The 18,355-nt window shown below is 39.8% G+C and overlaps 1 protein-coding gene across 3 annotated transcripts in view; it reads right to left on the bottom strand.

Annotated features, from left to right (window-relative positions):
* The window catches only part of Tank (TRAF family member associated NFKB activator), a 68,757-nt gene extending 51,642 nt beyond the window's left edge, over nt 1-17,115 (bottom strand). For 2 of the 3 annotated variants that reach the window (XM_052723912.1, XM_052723915.1), the window contains exon 1: nt 16,982-17,115. The gene's annotated coding sequence lies outside the window, so the exon portion shown is untranslated. Of the gene's footprint in view, nt 1-16,004; nt 16,221-16,981 lie in introns of all 3 variants that reach the window. The other variant, XM_052723914.1, reaches the window with a different exon arrangement.
* Between the last annotated feature and the right edge of the window lie 1,240 nt (nt 17,116-18,355).

Genomic DNA, 18,355 nt, shown 5'->3' with positions numbered 1-18,355 from the left:
CTGGGAGTTCTTTCTCACTTCTCCCATGTTTGTTCTGTTTTAAAAAAGTATTTAAGACTGTTTACAAAAAAAAAAAGTTAAATAAGGAGGAAAGAAAAGCACAGGTAGTCACAAAGACTATAATATACTCAAATACAGTAATACACAAGTGCAGAGATTAGAAGTTAGAAGTTACGTACATACAGCAATTTGCCAATGTAAACCACACCTCTATTTTAAAATCTGGGACACGAGAGCCTTGAACTGGGATTCTATCAGGTTTAATACTCTGTTCTGTTATTGGCTAACCCTTAATTATTCATCACTAAATTTTTGGTGACCCAAGTTTCTTTCTCATCAGTACAAAAATGATGTTTGGATGAGATTTCTTTTTTTTTTTTTTTTTTTCTTTTTTTGAGACAGGGTTTCTCTGCGTAGCTTTGCACCTTTCCTGGAACTCACTTGGTAGCCCAGGCTGGCCTCGAACTCACAGAGATCCACCTGGCTCTGCCTCCCGAGTGCTGGGATTAAAGGCGTGCGCCACCACCGCCCGGCTTGGATGAGATTTCTAAGTAACTCCCTTACTCTATAGTTCTTTACTCTGAATGAAAAATGTATGTCTATTCCATCAAAAAAGCATATTCCAACTTTTTAAAATCTAAATGCTATATTAAAAATGCTCTCATATTTTCTTCATATCTAAGTAAATCATGGGGCATTTTCAACACTCTAGGTTCTTGAATGATAGCATATGAATGTCATTAAGAGGAGTTGCTAAGTAAATTACACATGGGCACATACTACTTACTGAACTAAAAATATAAGCTGAGGAATTAAGTTTTGGTTGATACAAATAAGTAAATGTTACATTTTATTCAACCAAGAAGGGAAATGTGTGTTAGATTAATGACAATGACCAGAGGAAAAGGAAGGTCTCTGGGAGTAGTTACATGTAAATTACATTTTGGTGTGCTTTTTGAAAAAATTGTCACTCTTCAGGAAAATACTTTTCATTTGAAGTAAACATGCTCAAATCCAAACCTCATAATCAATCACCTCCTCCTCTTAAATTATGTTTTTCTAATTTTTAGCAGGTACTGATGAGGGGACTATATTCTGGACATTCACAAATGGCTATAACTATCAGAAAGCTGTCTTTTTCATTTATTTCAATTTTCAGCTGGATGGACTCTAGTGGTAGTAAGGCTCCCAGAAAAGGTAAAACAAGAATTAAGGAGCTCAGCTCCTTGACACCGAAGTTGCTAGATTAGGTCTGCACATCTCATACTTCAATTGTTTTATGAAGAAGAAACCATTTGTCTTGGTTAACTACTGTTCTGTAGGTTTCTAAAAGAGAAGAGATAAGCTATATCCAATTCAGTATAGTACTCAAGACAGGTTCAGTGCTGAACACATAGAATATGATGCTTTTCTCCTAGGAGACAAATAGTCATGGGGTTTTTGCCTTAAACCTCATAATTTAGTGAGGTGGACACATAAGAAAATAACCAACTTAAGAAGTTAGTTAAATGTCAGATAAAAGGTATGATCATACTTTGATAGGGATTTGTCTAGCAAAAGAAGTATTTGCAAGACTTCATCTAATGGAGTTTTGTGCATTTTTGTGTTAGAAAAGAAGAATGAGCTGCTAAAGAACTAAAAAGATAAAGGTTCAAGTAAAAGGAAATTTTAAATCAGAAGAATTGTGAAAACTTCATAAAAGATATGACAAAAGTGGGTCCTAAAGACTTCAGAAGTACAGAATTAATAGCATTCACTCTGAAATAGCAAAGGCACAAAGAGGCTGTATTTGGTGACTGGCGTATTCTATTTAGGAAAGTCTAGTGCAGAGAGTATGAGAAAGGGAGATTCTAGATATGGTATTAAGTCATCATGTATGATTGTGGTGCACTGCAAAAACCCTAGGGTATATTACTCATTCATAAAGCCCATGATTACAGTGACATTAGCTGGAGAAACTTCAAACATACTCAGGTAAGAGCAGACTGTAGTAAGCACTAAATGTCACTAAAAACCTCAGGCTTTAACCTGTTGAACTAAGGGTTTAATGAGGGTTTTCAAGCAGGGCAAGGTAGACTTAATTTCTCATGTCCTTGATTTCAAGAGGACAAAGGGAACTGGCCATGTACAGCCTATTCACTGCATCAACTATACCCAACAAGTACCCAGGACAAGGCCATTGCTGTCATTTGAAAGGGGCTGATGCTTTTCAAAGCTTAGTCCTTAGCAACTGCTGCTCTTTTGGAAGGAATGAACTTTCAGGAGATAGAACCCAGGTGGGTGTGGGCCTTGGAGTTTGGAAGTCTGGCCCCACTTTTTTGTCCTCTCTGCTTTCTCACCAGATGAGTGTGTCCAGGTATCTCACACTTGTGCCACCAGCCCTTACCATACAGCTGTATCCATCTGAAACTATAAGCCAGAATAAGCCCTCTTTGATTGCCCTCTTAAGATGCCGCCTGTCAAGCATCTTGGTATGATGGTACATCTCTAATTCCAGCTTAGGAGGATGAGGCAGAGGGACTGTCACATGTGTGAAGCCAGCCTGGGCTATATAGTAATACCCTATATCCAAAAAACAAGCAAGCAAGCAAAGAAACTGAATAAACAAAAAGTCTGTCATATGAAACATAACAGAGAACGCAGTCACCTGGGACATTTCTGAAGTATCTTCAGCAGCACCTTTGTGCCCAGACTACACATGAAGCTTCATTTACTGTTAGTTTTGCCATTCATTGTAAGATGGCTAAAGAATTGATTTCATAAAGCATGGAAATACTCCTGCACTCTGATTTAGAGTTACCACCAAAGCTCATGTAAAGTACTTAGTCTTCAGACTAAAGAAAATTTATCATCTATAAAAATAAAACAAAACAAAATCCCAATTATATAAGAAAGTCAGAAAGAAAGAAAGAAAGAAAGAAAGAAAGAAAGAAAGAAAGAAAGAAAGAAAGAAAGAAAGAAAAAGGCAGAAAGACAGACAGACTGGGTGCCAGCCAGTACAGATTAGCAAAGGAAACAATGTGGGGATAGTCTTTAGAAACTACAGCTATATTCTAGATGAATGGGAATAGAATCAGAGATAAGTGGACTTGAAATATTTCAAAGGTGAAATTAACAGGATTTTTGATGGCCAACTTGATATGCATTAACAGATAAGGCGGCAGTACCTGGTCAGTAGTGATTCTAAAATAGTCAGACAAGAAATGGGTGTCAGGATGTGCATTCTACTCAACAAAGTACATAAGATGATTCTGTTGCAGATGGTCCATCAGTAATTGCAGAATATTAAAAAATAGTAGTGAAAGACACAGGGGAGAGGAAGAACACTTGGTGGGGGTGGATGGGGAAGTTGAGAATATAGTGAATTAAATTTTGAACAAGAATGCTAGAAAAGATAATTAATGAGGAAGAAAGAGCCAATTGCTAACTTAATTAGAACTAAAGGTTAAATGTTTTTCCCACTGTTTATATTCCTTGTGTCTGTTTTGAATGTCCTGACACTGGTATACCTTTAAACAGTCATATTCAAATATTCTCACCAAGAAAATGCAGGAAAAATTCAATTTTAAAAAGGAAATAGCAAAGAGAGAGAAGCAGAATTTATTATTATATCACTTTGTATCACTAACAGTTATACTTTTTTTCCCCTCTTCCACATATAAACCAAAAAAGACAGGCCTACTTACTTATCTATAAGATGCTAGAGGGAAATCTTGGAAATGCATAAGACTTGCACTGTAACATAATTTATGATTTTCTAAAAAGAGATTATTAACAAAATAGGTAGTAATGCAAGTCTGTTAACCTTTACATAGTTAAACAACATGAAAAATAAACCTCTGGCAGAGTGCTTGACCACATGACTTATTTTATTTTTTATGTGTGTGTATGTGCATGTGCAGGTGGCCATGGACAGACTGGAGGTAAATGTTGGATGTCCCTTGACACTGAACTAGATACTACTTCAGCTAGTAAGCGCTAACAATGCTCCTAAAAGGAAGTATGCTCGGCCAGGCTGGGCCTTCTTGCATGAGTGCTGGAGACCTAGCGCAGGTCCTTGTCCTTGCTCAACAAGTACTCTTAACCATTGAGCCATCTCCTTAGCCCTTGAATGAACGTCTTTTAAAAATATCTTTTCTATTCTATCAAATTTATGACCATAAATTACAACCAGTCAGAGTTTTTTTCAAAAGTAGTAGTTTGCATCTATCTTATGATCTTAATATGCTGGGCATGGTGGCACACACCTTTAATCCAAGCACTAGGGAAGCAGAAGCAGACAGATGCAGATCTCTGTGAGTTCGAGGACAGCCTGGTCTGCAGAGTGAGTTACAGGACAGCCAGGACTATACAGAGAAATCCTGTCTCAAAACACCTAAAAAAAAATTAACATGAAAATTTTGAAAAATATTTTTAGTAATCTTTTAAAAGATCCTCCAAACATAGGAGAACAATACAAGAAATGTCATAGGCTGTACAAGATTAATTATGGAAAACTGTTTCTAAACTAGTACCTAAAATCTTAGGAGTTAGCAGATTAGCCTCCCTTTCCAGCATCCTGAGTCACTTACTGCATCAGAACAAACGGAAGGGAGAATATGGAGGGAGGGAAGGAGGGAGGGAGGGAGGGAGGGAGGGAGAGAGAGAGAGCGAGCGAGCAAGCGAGCGTGAGCGCTCTTCTATAGGAAGACAGTGAAATTTCAGGGGATATAGCTTTTCTCAAAAAGGCCTATTTTCCCTTTAAATCACAAGTTTAAAACTGCTGAGCAGCATTTAGCCTTGAGAATATTACATCGATAAATAGGAAGAGGCAAAAGCCTTGTAATTATAAAGCCGTAACCTGCATGCTCTTAACCACTGGCATAGTTCTTCATACCTCAGTGTTTAATTTCCCTGAGGACACCAAGAGGCTGTTGGGCAAATGGCTGCAAGTCATAACTTGTTTTATTAGAAGCAATTGTGAGAACTCCAATGAGAAAGTAACTACGGCTTCAGAGCTCTCCAGATCTCTATTTCCAGTCATTCCCAAGATGTTTAGGGTGTGACTTTAAATGTATAACGTACATTTAAATCTAGACTCAATATTTTTATGCTGTGTAACATACTTTTATTATAACTGCTGAATATTCCTGATAAGCCCCATCTGCCCCAAATCGTGGGGTAGCCTAACAATTTTTCAGATCTCCATCTATACCACAATTACCTAACTTTTTACCCTTTCTTCAGGGCCATACCAGTTTTTCTTAAATATGAAGATTCAGATCTAATAAATTTTAGCATTTTTTGTGCAATCCTACTGTGGGGAAGCAAAGTTGACTATCTTCTATATTGATCCCATTTATATCTGAAAAAAAGTTAAATGATATAAAACTGATTACAGACAAGGTTAGATTACAATGTGCTTAAAACACAATGTCTCCAAGACAACTTGTATGTTTAGATATCTCTCTATGGACCTTTCCTAGGACCTCATTCATCTGCCCATTTAAAAATGTTTGGGATATGGTTATGGTATAGGCTATTTCTCGTTAATACATTAGAATCATCAAGCAACAGAGATCAGCAAATTGTATATAAGACTTCTTAGATGATAATTCTCTGTGAGGGGAAAATGTGACACATTTTAAATCACTGTCATGAGTCATGTCATAGCTGGAATAATACTGTAAAACACTATATAAACATGCACCAGTGGAGGAAAATAGATTTCATAAAGTGCATCTCTATATATGATCTGCTTTCTGAACTGTTCCTGAATAATACAGAATATGAAAACTAAAACAGAAGCTGCTAAGGTAGAAGACTTTCTGATTAAAAAACAAGTATTTTGATGCTTTGGCTAATGGCTCAGAACAACAGCACTTTATTGATCTTGATTCTTTGAAATTTCCATTGCCTTTCAGGGTATAAACAAATGTTTCATTATAATGGCATTTTTGTGGAGAAAGTGGAATGTGACATCATTCCTTCTTTGACCAAGCAACAATGATCCTCTTTACTTGATGCTTCCCTTATCAATACATAATCACTGCAAATCCAATTAAAATTTCAAACTGTCTGTAGATAATTGAGGGCACCAATGGCATGTCTTTAAAATCTAAGCATGGAGCAGGGCAACTTCCACCCTTTGTTTGACTTGCATCCTAACAATGAAAAAGTAGTTCTCTAAACATAAGACGATGGCACAAGAAATGTCAGGCTATTCCTCATGGGACAATACAAGGACTAGAGTGCACATATATTTGCCAGATGCTTCATATAAACCACTTGCTTTACAAGCGTTCTGCTGCAGGAACACATGTATTCTGGTACTTTGGGGATAAGAAAACAGAATTTCAAAAGGGTACATAAGTTATCTAAGGTCACAGAATTAGAAAATGGAAGAACTGAATAAACCCAGGGTTATGATGTGAAAACACAATCTTTAGTTCTTTGATCTTAACTTAGATTTGGCTGTCCTGGAACTCATCTATAAACCAGGCTGGCCTTGAACTCAGAGATCCACCTGCCTCTGTCTCCTGAGTCCTGGGACTAAAGGTGTGAGCCACCACTGACTGGCCTAATTTAGTCTTTATTTTATCAAAGCAATACATATTTATAACCTATTGAGTCAAATAGCTCTACAAGGTTTAAATGGACAATAGTTCTCTGCATCTCTTCTGAATTTCCTACTTCATCTTGGCAACAACTCTTTTTGTCTGATTATCATTTTCTATCTCTGTTTTTTGTAAGATTAGCATTCAGCACTTACTATAGTTTATTATAACACTATTTACTGCTGAACTATATGAAATCCTATGGTTGCTTTCATTTCCTGAAAAACGTTTCCTTAAAAAACTTTCATTTTACTTCCTATTACTGTATCAAAATTCCTCAATTTTTTTTTTTTTTTTTTGTTCTCTGTTTTCTGGAACTTATATCCATCACAAATTGAGACTTGGTAACTTCATTCAATCCAGCAATCCATCCTCCAGTTCTTGAATTCTCTTGACTTTGTTTTCGATTTTCTTATTTTTGTCTTCTCTTCTGAGACTTCTATTGTATGGATGATGGAGCTTCTGAACTGGTCTCTAATGTCCTTCATCACTACGATTCTTCTTCTCTCTGGTTTATGGTTTTGGTTGGTTTGTTTTGAGACTGGATCTCACTATGTAGTTCTTGCTGGTCCAACAACTTCTCATGTAGACAAGCTGGTCTCAAATTCAAAGATCCGCCTGCCTTGCCCTCCTGAGTGCTGAGATTAATGGCATATGCTACAATGCCTGGCCTACCCCCACCCCCCCTTTTTTCTTCTGTTTTATTTTGTTTTCCTAGAAGACAGGGTTTTGTTAAATAGCTCAGGCTAGCCCAAGGCCCTCAGATTTGCCATCACCTTTCTTTAGCTTCCCAGGCTCCTAGCCTTTGAAAATAAACGTCTTATTTTCAGGAACAATCATACAGTCTGCTTTCTCTAGAACCAGTGCTATGCTGCTAAAAGAGTCAGCCAATCCTGGAAAAGACAGTAAAAACCAAGAGTAAGTAGTGGTGCTTTAGAAGCTTGCTAAGACTTTGGAATATAGATGCTAAAGTTTCCTACCTCCAAAATCCCAGTTCAACCAGACCAGCTGAAAAATCATGGGCTTAATGGTAAAAACTCTAGCATTATCTACCCTAAAGTGATACATAACACTTTAAAGTCTACTTTGTGTGTTTGTGGGGTGAGAGACAAGTGTGGGAGAGTTAGAGGTAGGGAAAGCCCCCGGCTGGGTTTCCCCAACTGCTGAGACTATTGAACTTCAGGGTAAATGTTCTGTTAGGGTTCACACTTGTGGTGAGAGGCCAATTCAAACCTAATGCAGTTTCAGGATGGGGAAAGGAAATCACCTTAAAAACATCAATCTCTTCTACTTTGCCCTAGAGGAGAAGGGCACCTGTCTTCCCCAATTCCTTCTGGGTATGAATACTAAAAATTCACATTCTATTTCAGAAAAGTTGCCACCTGAGCTGGGTAAAAGGTCAATACATGAAAGAAACATTTTATCCTTTCTGTATCTCAACCACAGTTCCTCTGATTTTAGCATTAGGAGCAAAACCTAGAAAAATCTGTCAATAACAGTACATATACGTAAGTGAGACAGTCTCTATTCTTAGTCTTGGATGGGTTAGGCAGACCTTTCAAGACACGTTTTCCTTACTCAAAAGAAAATGGTAGGCAGAGCTAATTCCAGGACGAGAGCTACACAGAGAAACCCTGTTCAAAAAGAAAAGAAAAAAAAAAGAAAGAAAATAAAATAGTAGAGAACTGTCATTCCTAATATTAATGATCATTTACCACTTCCAAAACTATATTAAGAGGCAATCAGGCAATTTCTCAAATGACAGTTTGCATTTCTAGTCTTACTTTTCATGCTGTAAACTTTGGCTATGGATATACTCATACCATGCCACACTAAACAATTTCTAAATTCCAATTAGGCAGCTAATACAAAAGAAATTTTATTGTAGTTCCAACAGTGTTAGAAATTTTTGTTCTGCATTTTTTTCTATAATCTGATTAGCTAAAATTATCAGGATAAACCAAATGGAACAACTAGTAAGTTGAATCAAAGAACCCCTGAGTAACACTGCTAAATGTTAGAACCTGGTGAAAATGTATCTTCCAAGAAGGAAATATTTTATAGGACCACACCCATGAGTTTCAGCTTTGCTTCACTTCCTTGTTTTCTCCAAATTACATGGGAAGATATTCTAAAAAATGTGCTGGGGATTTTTGTCACCATGTAAACACCATGATGTGTACTTAGACAAACCTAAATAGTATAGCCTACTACACATCCAGGCTGTATGGTACAGCTATCATCAGATAAAAGGTCCCTCTGACCATCAGAAGTATGACTGTACTGTCTTCTCCCAGACTCCTTATCAAATGCCAGGGGCTCAGGTGTATAGTTAGAGAATAGAACATCAGAAGAAAACCTGACCATGTGATTTTCTGTCTCTGAACTAAATATAAATATGGCACTACTCAGCAGGCTGTGCTCAGGCACATGAGTGATTATTCTTTTGTGGGTTTTGTGGGAGTAGGGGGAAAGTGAGAAAGAGAAGGGGAGTGGGGAATGAAGGGAAGAGAGAGACAGAGACAGAAACACTCGCCATGTGGTCTAAGGTTTTGAATTTGTCATTCTCCTGTCTCAGCCTGCCAAGTGGTGGGATTACAGGCAATGTGCCACCATGACATACTTCACAAGTAATGTTCAAGGGTCTCAGTAGAGGCCAAGTTAGAATCTAGAGAGAGAGGAGTGAGAACATGAAATTTTATATGGTTCATTCTAGTCTGTTCTCACAAGTCAAATAAATCAGGGACATTCATAGATGAGAAAACTACAGAGAATGTTTATATTCAGTATGTATGTGTAGAGGATAAGTTAAAACTATGTGGGGAAGAACAGCATAAATAATTACCTACAATTTGTGAGATTTTATAAAAAATAACTTTTTCTTTTATTTTTTAATTAATTATTTTCCAGCTTGATCACAGTTTCCCCTCCCTCCTTTTCCCCCATTCCCTCCATCAATCCCCATCCCCATCCACTCCTCCTCTTTACTCTTCAGAAAAGGGCAGGCCTCCCATGTGTATCAGCTAGCCATGGCATATCAAGTTGCAGTAAGATTAGACACCTTGCCGGGTGGTGGTGGCACACACCTTTAATCCCAGCACTTGGGAGGCAGAGGCAGGTGGATCTCTGTGAGTTCGAGGCCAGCCTGGTCTACAGAGCAAGTTCCAGGACAGCCATGGTTGTTACACAGAGAAACCTTGTCTCAAAAAAACCAAAAAAAAAAAAGAAGAAGAAGAAGGAGGAGGAGGAGGAGGAGGAGGTTAGATACATCCTCTCCTATTAAGGCTGGACAATGCAACCCAGTAGGAGGAAAGGGTCCTCACAGCAGGTAACAGAGTTGGAGACAGCTCCTGCTCCCACTGTTAGGAGTCTCACAAGAAGACCAGCTACCCAATTATAACATATGTGCAGAGGGCCATGCAAGCTCTCTGGTTGGCAGTTCAATCTCTGTGAGCTCCTATGAGCCCAGGTAAGTCGCTTCTGTGGATTGAAAGAAATAACTTTAAAATGCTGAGAAATGTCATTATCAAGAACTATAAACATTTCTAGTTTACGGACAGCAAATATATGAGGCCATGAAATTATGATATAGAAAATGCTATGTAGTAAACAGTCATTAAGAGTAAACTGTTTAGCCTAGTGAGTGGTGCATGACTTTAATCTCAGCACTTGGGAGGCAGATACAGGTAGATCTCTGAGTTTGAGGCCAGTCTGGTCTACAGAGTGAGTTCCAGGACAGCCAAGGCTACACAGAGAAACTCTGTCTCAAACCCCTCCCCCGACAAAAAAAGTGTTGTAAACTATTTAGCCATCCTGGAGTAATAGCTGATTTGCTTACAGACTCAAATAACTTTTCTTCAAGCAATTTAAAGTAATAGGTCCTTCATACTGAAAAGATAGAAGTCTTTGATTTCCACTTTATAGCAATAAGTCTACAGCAAAATTAGTTAACTGTATGAGGTCCACTACTCAATAAACAATATCCCATATTTCATTCTACTGCAAATATTTCAAGGACTCCTACTTTTAACTTGCTAAGTAACCAATAAAATGTAATTCTTATTGGTTTTCTTAGTCTAATCAATTTCAAATAATTCCCTACTTCAATGATTAAAAGTTAAGACTTTATTTTCACCGTTAACACACTTTAGTGTGTATGTGAAGGAAAAATATTGGCGGTAAGTAAAAGTTATTATAGACTATTGACACTTGAAACTATTTACATTCATCACATATTATCTATCATTATCATTATAGAGATTTTATCTTTGAAAGAAGAAAAGTCAAGTTATGGTCCAGGATATTTTTCTGTGAGAAAATTAGCATTATTTATTCCCCCAATTTCTTTTCCTCAAAAGTAAGAAACAGCCGGGCGGTGGTGGCGCACGCCTTTAATCCCAGCACTCGGGAGACAGAGCCAGGCGGATCTCTGTGAGTTCGAGGCCAGCCTGGGCTACCAAGTGAGTTCCAGGAAAGGCGCAAAGCTACACAGAGAAACCCTGTCTCGAAAAACCAAAAAAAAAAAAAAAAAGTAAGAAACAAAAATCCACAAAGTCTCTTTAAAACTACTGTCATTCTGAGCCCTGTGGTACAAGTTTGTAATCCCAGCTGGCAGGAAGGTTGAGGTAGGAGGGTCTTAAATTCAAGACCTGCCTGGCCTACAGTGTGAGAGCAGGGCCAGAACTTAAAACAAAAACTCCTAGAATAGCCGGGCGGTGGTGGCGCACGCCTTTAATCCCAGCACTCGGGAGGCAGAGCCAGGCGGATCTCTGTGAGTTCGAGGCCAGCCTGGTCTACAGCGCGAGATCCAGGACAGGCGCAAAGCTACACAGAGAAACCCTGTCTCGAAAAACAAAAAAAAAAAAAAAAAAACTCCTGGAATAATCCCAAAGAAATGGGGACATCAATCAGAACAAGAGCAAAGAACTGACTTACTAATCTTGCTCAAACAACACTGCACACAAAACAAAAAATGAAGTAGGTAGAAGAATGTTATTGAGCAAAATACATTGCTTTTTTATCTCTTTTTTACAATTCTGCTATAAAAAGAAAAGGTGTTGCTTTTGCACAGGCAAGTTCTATACCCCGAAGGAAACTATCAGCTTCACTATATCGTCTTTAGCTTCCCCGTTTTGCTGGGAACCTTCTTATTTTAATGGTAATAACAAGCTGTCATTGTGCTGTAGCCCAATCTCACAGGCAGTTCCAAAGAAAATAGGTGAGAAAATATATACTATTTAATATGATGTGAAAAGCACCAGGACAGTTCAGGGTAAAGGTGGTGTGTTGCTTATGCATGGAGCAGAGCTTTAATGATTGATTACAAGCCAACCATCATTACAAAAGCTGTCCTAGTTAGGATTTCTATTGCTGTGATAAAACACCATGACCAGAAACAACTTGAGGAGGAATGGGGTTGATTCCACATCAATGCCTATCATTAAAGGAAGTCAGGACAGGAACCCAAACAGGGCAGGAACCTGAAGGCAGGAGCTGATATAGAGGCCATGGAAGAGTGCTGCTTACTGGCTTGCTCCTCATGGCTTCCTCGGTCTACTTTCATATAGCACCAACCCAGGTGGTACCACCCACATGGACTGTGCCTTCCTACATTAATCACTAATTTAAAAATGCACCACAAGCTTGCCCACAGGCCATCATGGTGGCATTTTCTCATTGATGTTTCCTCTTCCCAAATGACTCCAGCTTGTGTCAAACTGACATAAAACTAGCCAGCACAAAAAGCCCACTTTTTAACTACTAGTTTATTGTTAATACATAAATAACATTGTTAACTTTTGTAGAACTATTCAATCAAAGAATTATTACTGCTACATGTATGTACATGACGGATGAGGACTCTGTGGAGTCAGTTCTCTCCTTCTACCTTATTTACGTGGATACCAGGGTTCAAACTCAGGCTGCCAGGTTTGCAGAGCAAGGATTTGTACTTGCTGAGCCATTTAGCTAGCCTTAGAATAATTAACTTGAATTAAAACAACAACAACAAAAATCTATACTTATTTATATAGAGGTTGTGGGTATGTGTGTGTGTGGAGGTGGGGGGAGGTGTATGTCCCAGCACATGTGTGAAAGTCAGAGAACAACTTGTGGGAGTTGGTTTTCTCTTTCTGCCATATGGGTCCGAGACCAAACTCAGGTCATCAGACTTGGTGGCAAGCTCCTTTACTCCCTGAGCCATGTAGTTGGCCCTAGAATTATTAACTTTTAAAATTGGCCATTTCAGACAATTTTTTTTTGGTTACTTTCAAGAATCTCCCTTGGCAGGTAATGGAACTTAGCAATATATATTTGTAAACTATAGAGGTTATGTCATGACATCCATGAATACTACTTTCATGAGAATGCAGGCATTATGTGAATGGCTATTTGGTTATTTTCATTTATGACTAAGTTTTCTATGGTAAAAAGAATTATAGGCTGGTGAGATGGCTCACTATGTAAGCCACATAGAAATCCAAGTTAAGTAGAAGGCTCTTATAGCCTAGCATTCCTATGGTGAAATGGGAGGCAGACAGGAGAAATGATCTGAGGCTGGGCCAGCTAGCCTGGAGTACACACAGCTCAGCAGAAACAAGAGACCCTATCTTAACAAGGTAGAAGGTGAAAACAGAAAATCCTGAAGGCAGTCACTCCTGACTTCCAAACATGTACCACGGCATACACACATTTGTTCGTGCCCCGCATCTCTCTCTCTCTCTCTCTCTCTCTCTCTCTCTCTCTCTCTCTCTCTCTCTCTCTCTCTCTCTCACACACACACAAATGCAAACACAAATAAAAATGAAATCTTAAAAAAATTGACATGTTTGAGGTTTTATCATATAACAAATTTTTTTTTAAAAAAATCATACTCATACACAAAGGTAAACTGCAAATAAAAATTACCTGCTGATACAAAGCTACTATTCTCATGATTATAGTTATTTATCTTTTGTTTCTAACATCTTGTTTTTTTGTTTTCGAGACAGGGTTTCTCTGTGTAGCTGTGAAGCCTGTCCTGGAACTCACTCTGTAGACCATGCTGCCTCTGCCTCTCGAGTGCTGGGATTAAAGGCATGTACTACCACTACCCGGCTGTTTCTAACATCTTAAAGGCATAAATATTATTGGGTGATTTTAACTCATTTGTGTTCATTTATGTCAAAAGAGGTTTGTGCTTCTATCTTCTGTCTTAGTTATTGTTCTATTGCTGTGAAGAGACATCATGATCAATGCAACTTACTAAAAAAAAAAAAAGGCATTTAATTGGGGCTTGCTTACAGGTTCAGAGGGTCAGTCCATGACCATCATGGAGTTTGGAAGCAGTAGCTGAGAACTTTAAATTCTGAGCCTTTTGAAACCTCAAAGCCCACCCCCTACAGACACACCTCCTCCTCCAAGGCCACACCTCCTAATTCTGCCTAAACAGTTGTTCACCAAACTGGGGATGAAGCAGGCAAATACATGAGCCTATGGAGGCTTTTCTCATTTAATCCACATTTCCTTTAGAATTTATACTGCCATTTCTCCTCTGCTTGCTACAGTGAACTTCAATAAGTAAAGGAAAAGAGGAAGCTATTAGAATAGGTAAGAAAAGTGTCTTTTAAAATCAAAATTATGAACTATATTCAGAAAAGGGTAACACAGGACTACCTTTAGGGTGGATGGCTCATGAAGTCTTTTGAACTAGGTGCAGTATTTAACAGATGTTCCAATAACCTGAGGGGTGTTAGAAAAGGCAAGAGCACCTGGTTCTAAACAACTGAAAAATATGCCTTTCAGACCTCTGTAGTCTATGTGTCACATTTTTCAATCCCTAATCTTTAAAAAGATTAAAAAAAAAAACCCTCATAAACCTGTGATAGAATATACAGACCTGACTGGCCTGGAACTGGCTATGGAGACCAGACTGGCCTTGAACTCAACAGAGCTCCTGCCTCTGCCTCCCAGTACTGGAATTAAAAGCATGTGCCACCATGCCTGGCTTTTCTTTTTTCTTTTCAGACAAGTCTCATGTGTCCCAATCCCCCTACTTTAAAAAATAAAAGAAATTTTCAGTCAGTTGGGAAAAAACTGATTTTTTTTTTACATTTATTACTCTGTGTGTGTGTGTGTGTGTGTGTGTGTGTGTGTGTGTAAGTCAGAGGACAGCTTCGGGAACTGGGTCTCTCCTGCCACCATGCTGGTCCTGAGGACAGAACCCAGATGTCAGGCTTTGTTGCAGGCATCTTTACTTGCTAAGCATCTCATCCACTTAAAAACTGATGGTAAGAAATTATTTTGGGGAAAAAAATGGCTACCCACTTGTAGTTTGGTTTCTGTTGCTATGATAAATACTATGACCAAAAGCAACTTGAGGACGCCGAAGGGGTTTACTTAGGGGAGTTAGGGCAGGACTTCAAGCAGGAAGTTGGGGGCGAAGATTCTGGAGGGGCACTGCGTTCTAGCTTGTTTCCCCTGGTTTGCTCAGCTTGCTTTCCTATAAAGTCTTATAAAGCCCACCTGCCCAGGGATGACAGAGCTTCCCACATCAACCAGCGATCAGTCTAGAAAATGCCACACAGACATGTCCACAGGCCAATCTGATGGAGGCAGCATCTCAAATGAGAATTTCTCTTCTCAGGTGTGTCTAGGTTTTTAGCATGTTGACAAAAACTATGACATCACTCACGAGAAAAATTATCTTCAGCATACAAAAATAATTTTAGATGTTTAAATGAGTAAATTATTAAAAAGAGATAACATAGGAAACGATTCCAATAATTTGTGAGAGGACAGCAATCTTGGATTTTACAAACATAGGTGCTTAAAGCCAAATGACAATAGTTTAAGTACCTGGCATCTATCATGAAGGGTTACTATATCTGTTTCTTCCTGAGTGCTAGGACTAAAAACATGGGCCCCATGTTGGGCAACAACTGTATCTCTTTTTAAAAAGGGCCCCCAAACCAACCAAACAAACAAACAAAAACCAAGACAAAACAAAACAAAACAAAAGACAAAACAACAACAACAACAAAAAACAACCAAAAAACAAAACAAACTTGGAAAAAATGAACAAAGTAAACAATGGTATAACTAGAGGAATGTCATTGTGACAATAATACACCTAAATATTTTACCTATTATACATTTTTTAAAAATAACTCTGCTGGGCGGTGGTGGCATGTCTTTGAACCCAGCACTCCGAGGTAGAGGCAGGCGGATCTCTGTAGGCCAGCCTGATCTACAGAGTGAGTACCAAGATAGCCAAGATTGTTTCACAGAGAAACCCTGTCTCAAAGAAACAAAAAACAAAAACAAAACTAAAACAGCAGATCACAGAACAGTATGCATGGTCTCATTTTCATAGGGGAGTAAAATAACATGATTATGCGCCTTTAAGAGATGTGGAAGGCTTTGTCTTACATGATCGGAAATGATTTAGTGGGGTTTCACATTCTACTGTATTATTTGAGAGTTTACGGTCCCTCTCAAAGAGAATAAAATGATTTTTCGCAAGAAAGTGGTGCTTGTTTTCCTGCTCCAAGTCGCCAACAGCAGGGCATTATCTTTCCTTCAACTCTGCATCACTTCACTTTCTATACCATCATTTCTTCTTTTATGATAACTTCTCCAAAGCGTCTGTGAGAGAAAAGACACCCAGGAAGGCTACTCAGTGCAGCCTGCCTAACAGTGAGAGAGCCCCAGTCCTCTGGGGTACAGCATCTCCCCCCTTGTTTGGATTTCTTGACAATCACCGCTTTTCTGGTGGATAACTCGTTGTCACCCGGCTTACACCGCGGTGGGGACAGTCTGGATGACTAGTGCCCATGGGTGGCTACTTCTGCTCTTTGCATCTCAAGCCTCCCATTCTCTCCGGGACCCGTGGGGGAAGTTACTCAACTTCTCATTGACAAGACTCTGATGACACTCCACAGGAAAGCAGAAAAAGGGATTGTGCAACTCCCGGGATACACAGAAAGAACCTAGTAAGTGTTCGAGAGCATAACCGCCAGGGCAGCCGCTTCTGCAAGCCAGCCTCTGCCCCGCGGGGAAGTCGAGGACCCCCGGGGGTCCCCCCCACCCCAACACCGCGGGCCGTGTCGCGCTCATTTCCCGCCCCTGGAAGCAGCGCTGAGGGCGGCGGTCACCCAGCCGCGGCTGGGGGGGACCGTCGTGGCGAAGCCGACCGAGGTCACGGGCCGGGAAAGCCCCACAGGGTCAGCTCGGGGGCAGGGACCTGTGCTTTCCATCGCTCAAAATCACCCGGTAAACTCGCTGTGGCCGCAGCTCCGCTTCTCCGGGGCGACCTCGCTGCAGCGCGTCCCTCCCGCTCACACACCCGGGTCCTGCGTCCTCCGGCTCGGCCGACCCAGACACCCGAACTCTCAGTTTTTACTCACAGTGAAGGGTTTCCGCGGCGCTCTCCCACGCCACAGGTCGCCGGTGCCCGGCCGAATGACTACAGCCGGAAGTTGCTTTCCGTTCCAGTTCAGAGGGCAGCAGCGGCTGCGCGCCGAGTCATTAACGCTTCACCTTTCATCCGCAGGGCCAGGCCCCGCCCCACGCCCCGCCTCTTGCCGGGATCCCGCCCACAAAGCCCCGCCCTCGCCAAGCTCCACCCCAGCCAGGCCACATAGGAAAGACATCTGTTAGCGAGGGAATTCTTTATTATATTTAAAGGTCATTTCAGTGTCTTAGCTAGAATTTTGAGCAAACCACAAAATAACTAGTAATATCACCCTATATGTAGGTTAGAGAACCACTCAGAAAAACTTGAGATATTGTGAAATTCCTGTTTAGAGGAGGTAGGGAAAGGGCCAGGAATCTGCATTTTTCACCGGAGCCTTATGTAAATGTAATTAAGTGAATCACTTAATTATGTGTATTGAGAAATACTACACATACACATCAATTTGGTGTTTCCCCCATTAGTAATACTTTGCAAAGAACGTACTTGCTAAACAAAATTCAATTGTTGGTAAATGGGAGTAGAAATTTATTTTAAAATTTCCCATGGATTAAAAGTTTCTCATTATTCCATTTCCAGACATGCTTGAATGGTCTAAGAGAGCCGTCTCAGATGGACACAGCGAGGAAAACATCTTTTCTCTGTTAGAACAAGAGGATCGGGTTCTAGCTGCCCCTGTTTTTTCTCTACCTCTGGCTCTTACAGGTGTTTTGTTTATTTAGGTCAGTAAGTCCAAGGATTCAAGCACTTGTCAAGTGCCAGCTGTGAGCCTGATTATTTGGAGCAACTTTTAAAAGTCAAAGCGTAGTTTAAAAGAATTTTAAAACTCAGCATCAGCTGTGGTGGCCTGCACAGAACCTGCGCAAAATCAAGCCAATCAACTCTCTGGCACTGAAGCAGCGGGTCTCACAGACCTGTATCACTAATTGAGGCACTCTGGACAGTGGATCGAGGGGAGGAGGGGCCAGTTTTCTTTAAGGTGTTACCCATTCTCCTTTGGATGACCCATTATGGGTGAATACACACAGACAACACAAAGTGGACTTGGCAGTCACTTGAAAAAAAGGACACGAAGTTGGGGGAGGGGGTGGATCTAGGAGAAGTTGAGGGGGATATGATCAAAGTACGTTATACGGAATTCTATAAAAATATTAAAATTTTTAGCAAGCGGAAACTTCTCAAGTATAACGTTTGGATCAAGTGATTTCTTTTTGTAATAGGTAATATGTTAAATGTGATACAGCACTGCTTACATTAAATGTTTTGCTTTTTCTAGAGCAGGCTTAGGCACAAAACAAAATTGAGA

Source organism: Peromyscus californicus, unplaced genomic scaffold (genome assembly GCF_007827085.1).
Source record: "Peromyscus californicus insignis strain IS unplaced genomic scaffold, ASM782708v3 Scaffold_7__1_contigs__length_154581171, whole genome shotgun sequence".
Classification (NCBI taxonomy): domain Eukaryota; kingdom Metazoa; phylum Chordata; class Mammalia; order Rodentia; family Cricetidae; genus Peromyscus; species Peromyscus californicus.
The sequence above is the reverse complement of the archived record's forward strand: the minus strand, read 5'-3'. Positions and strand labels throughout refer to the sequence as shown.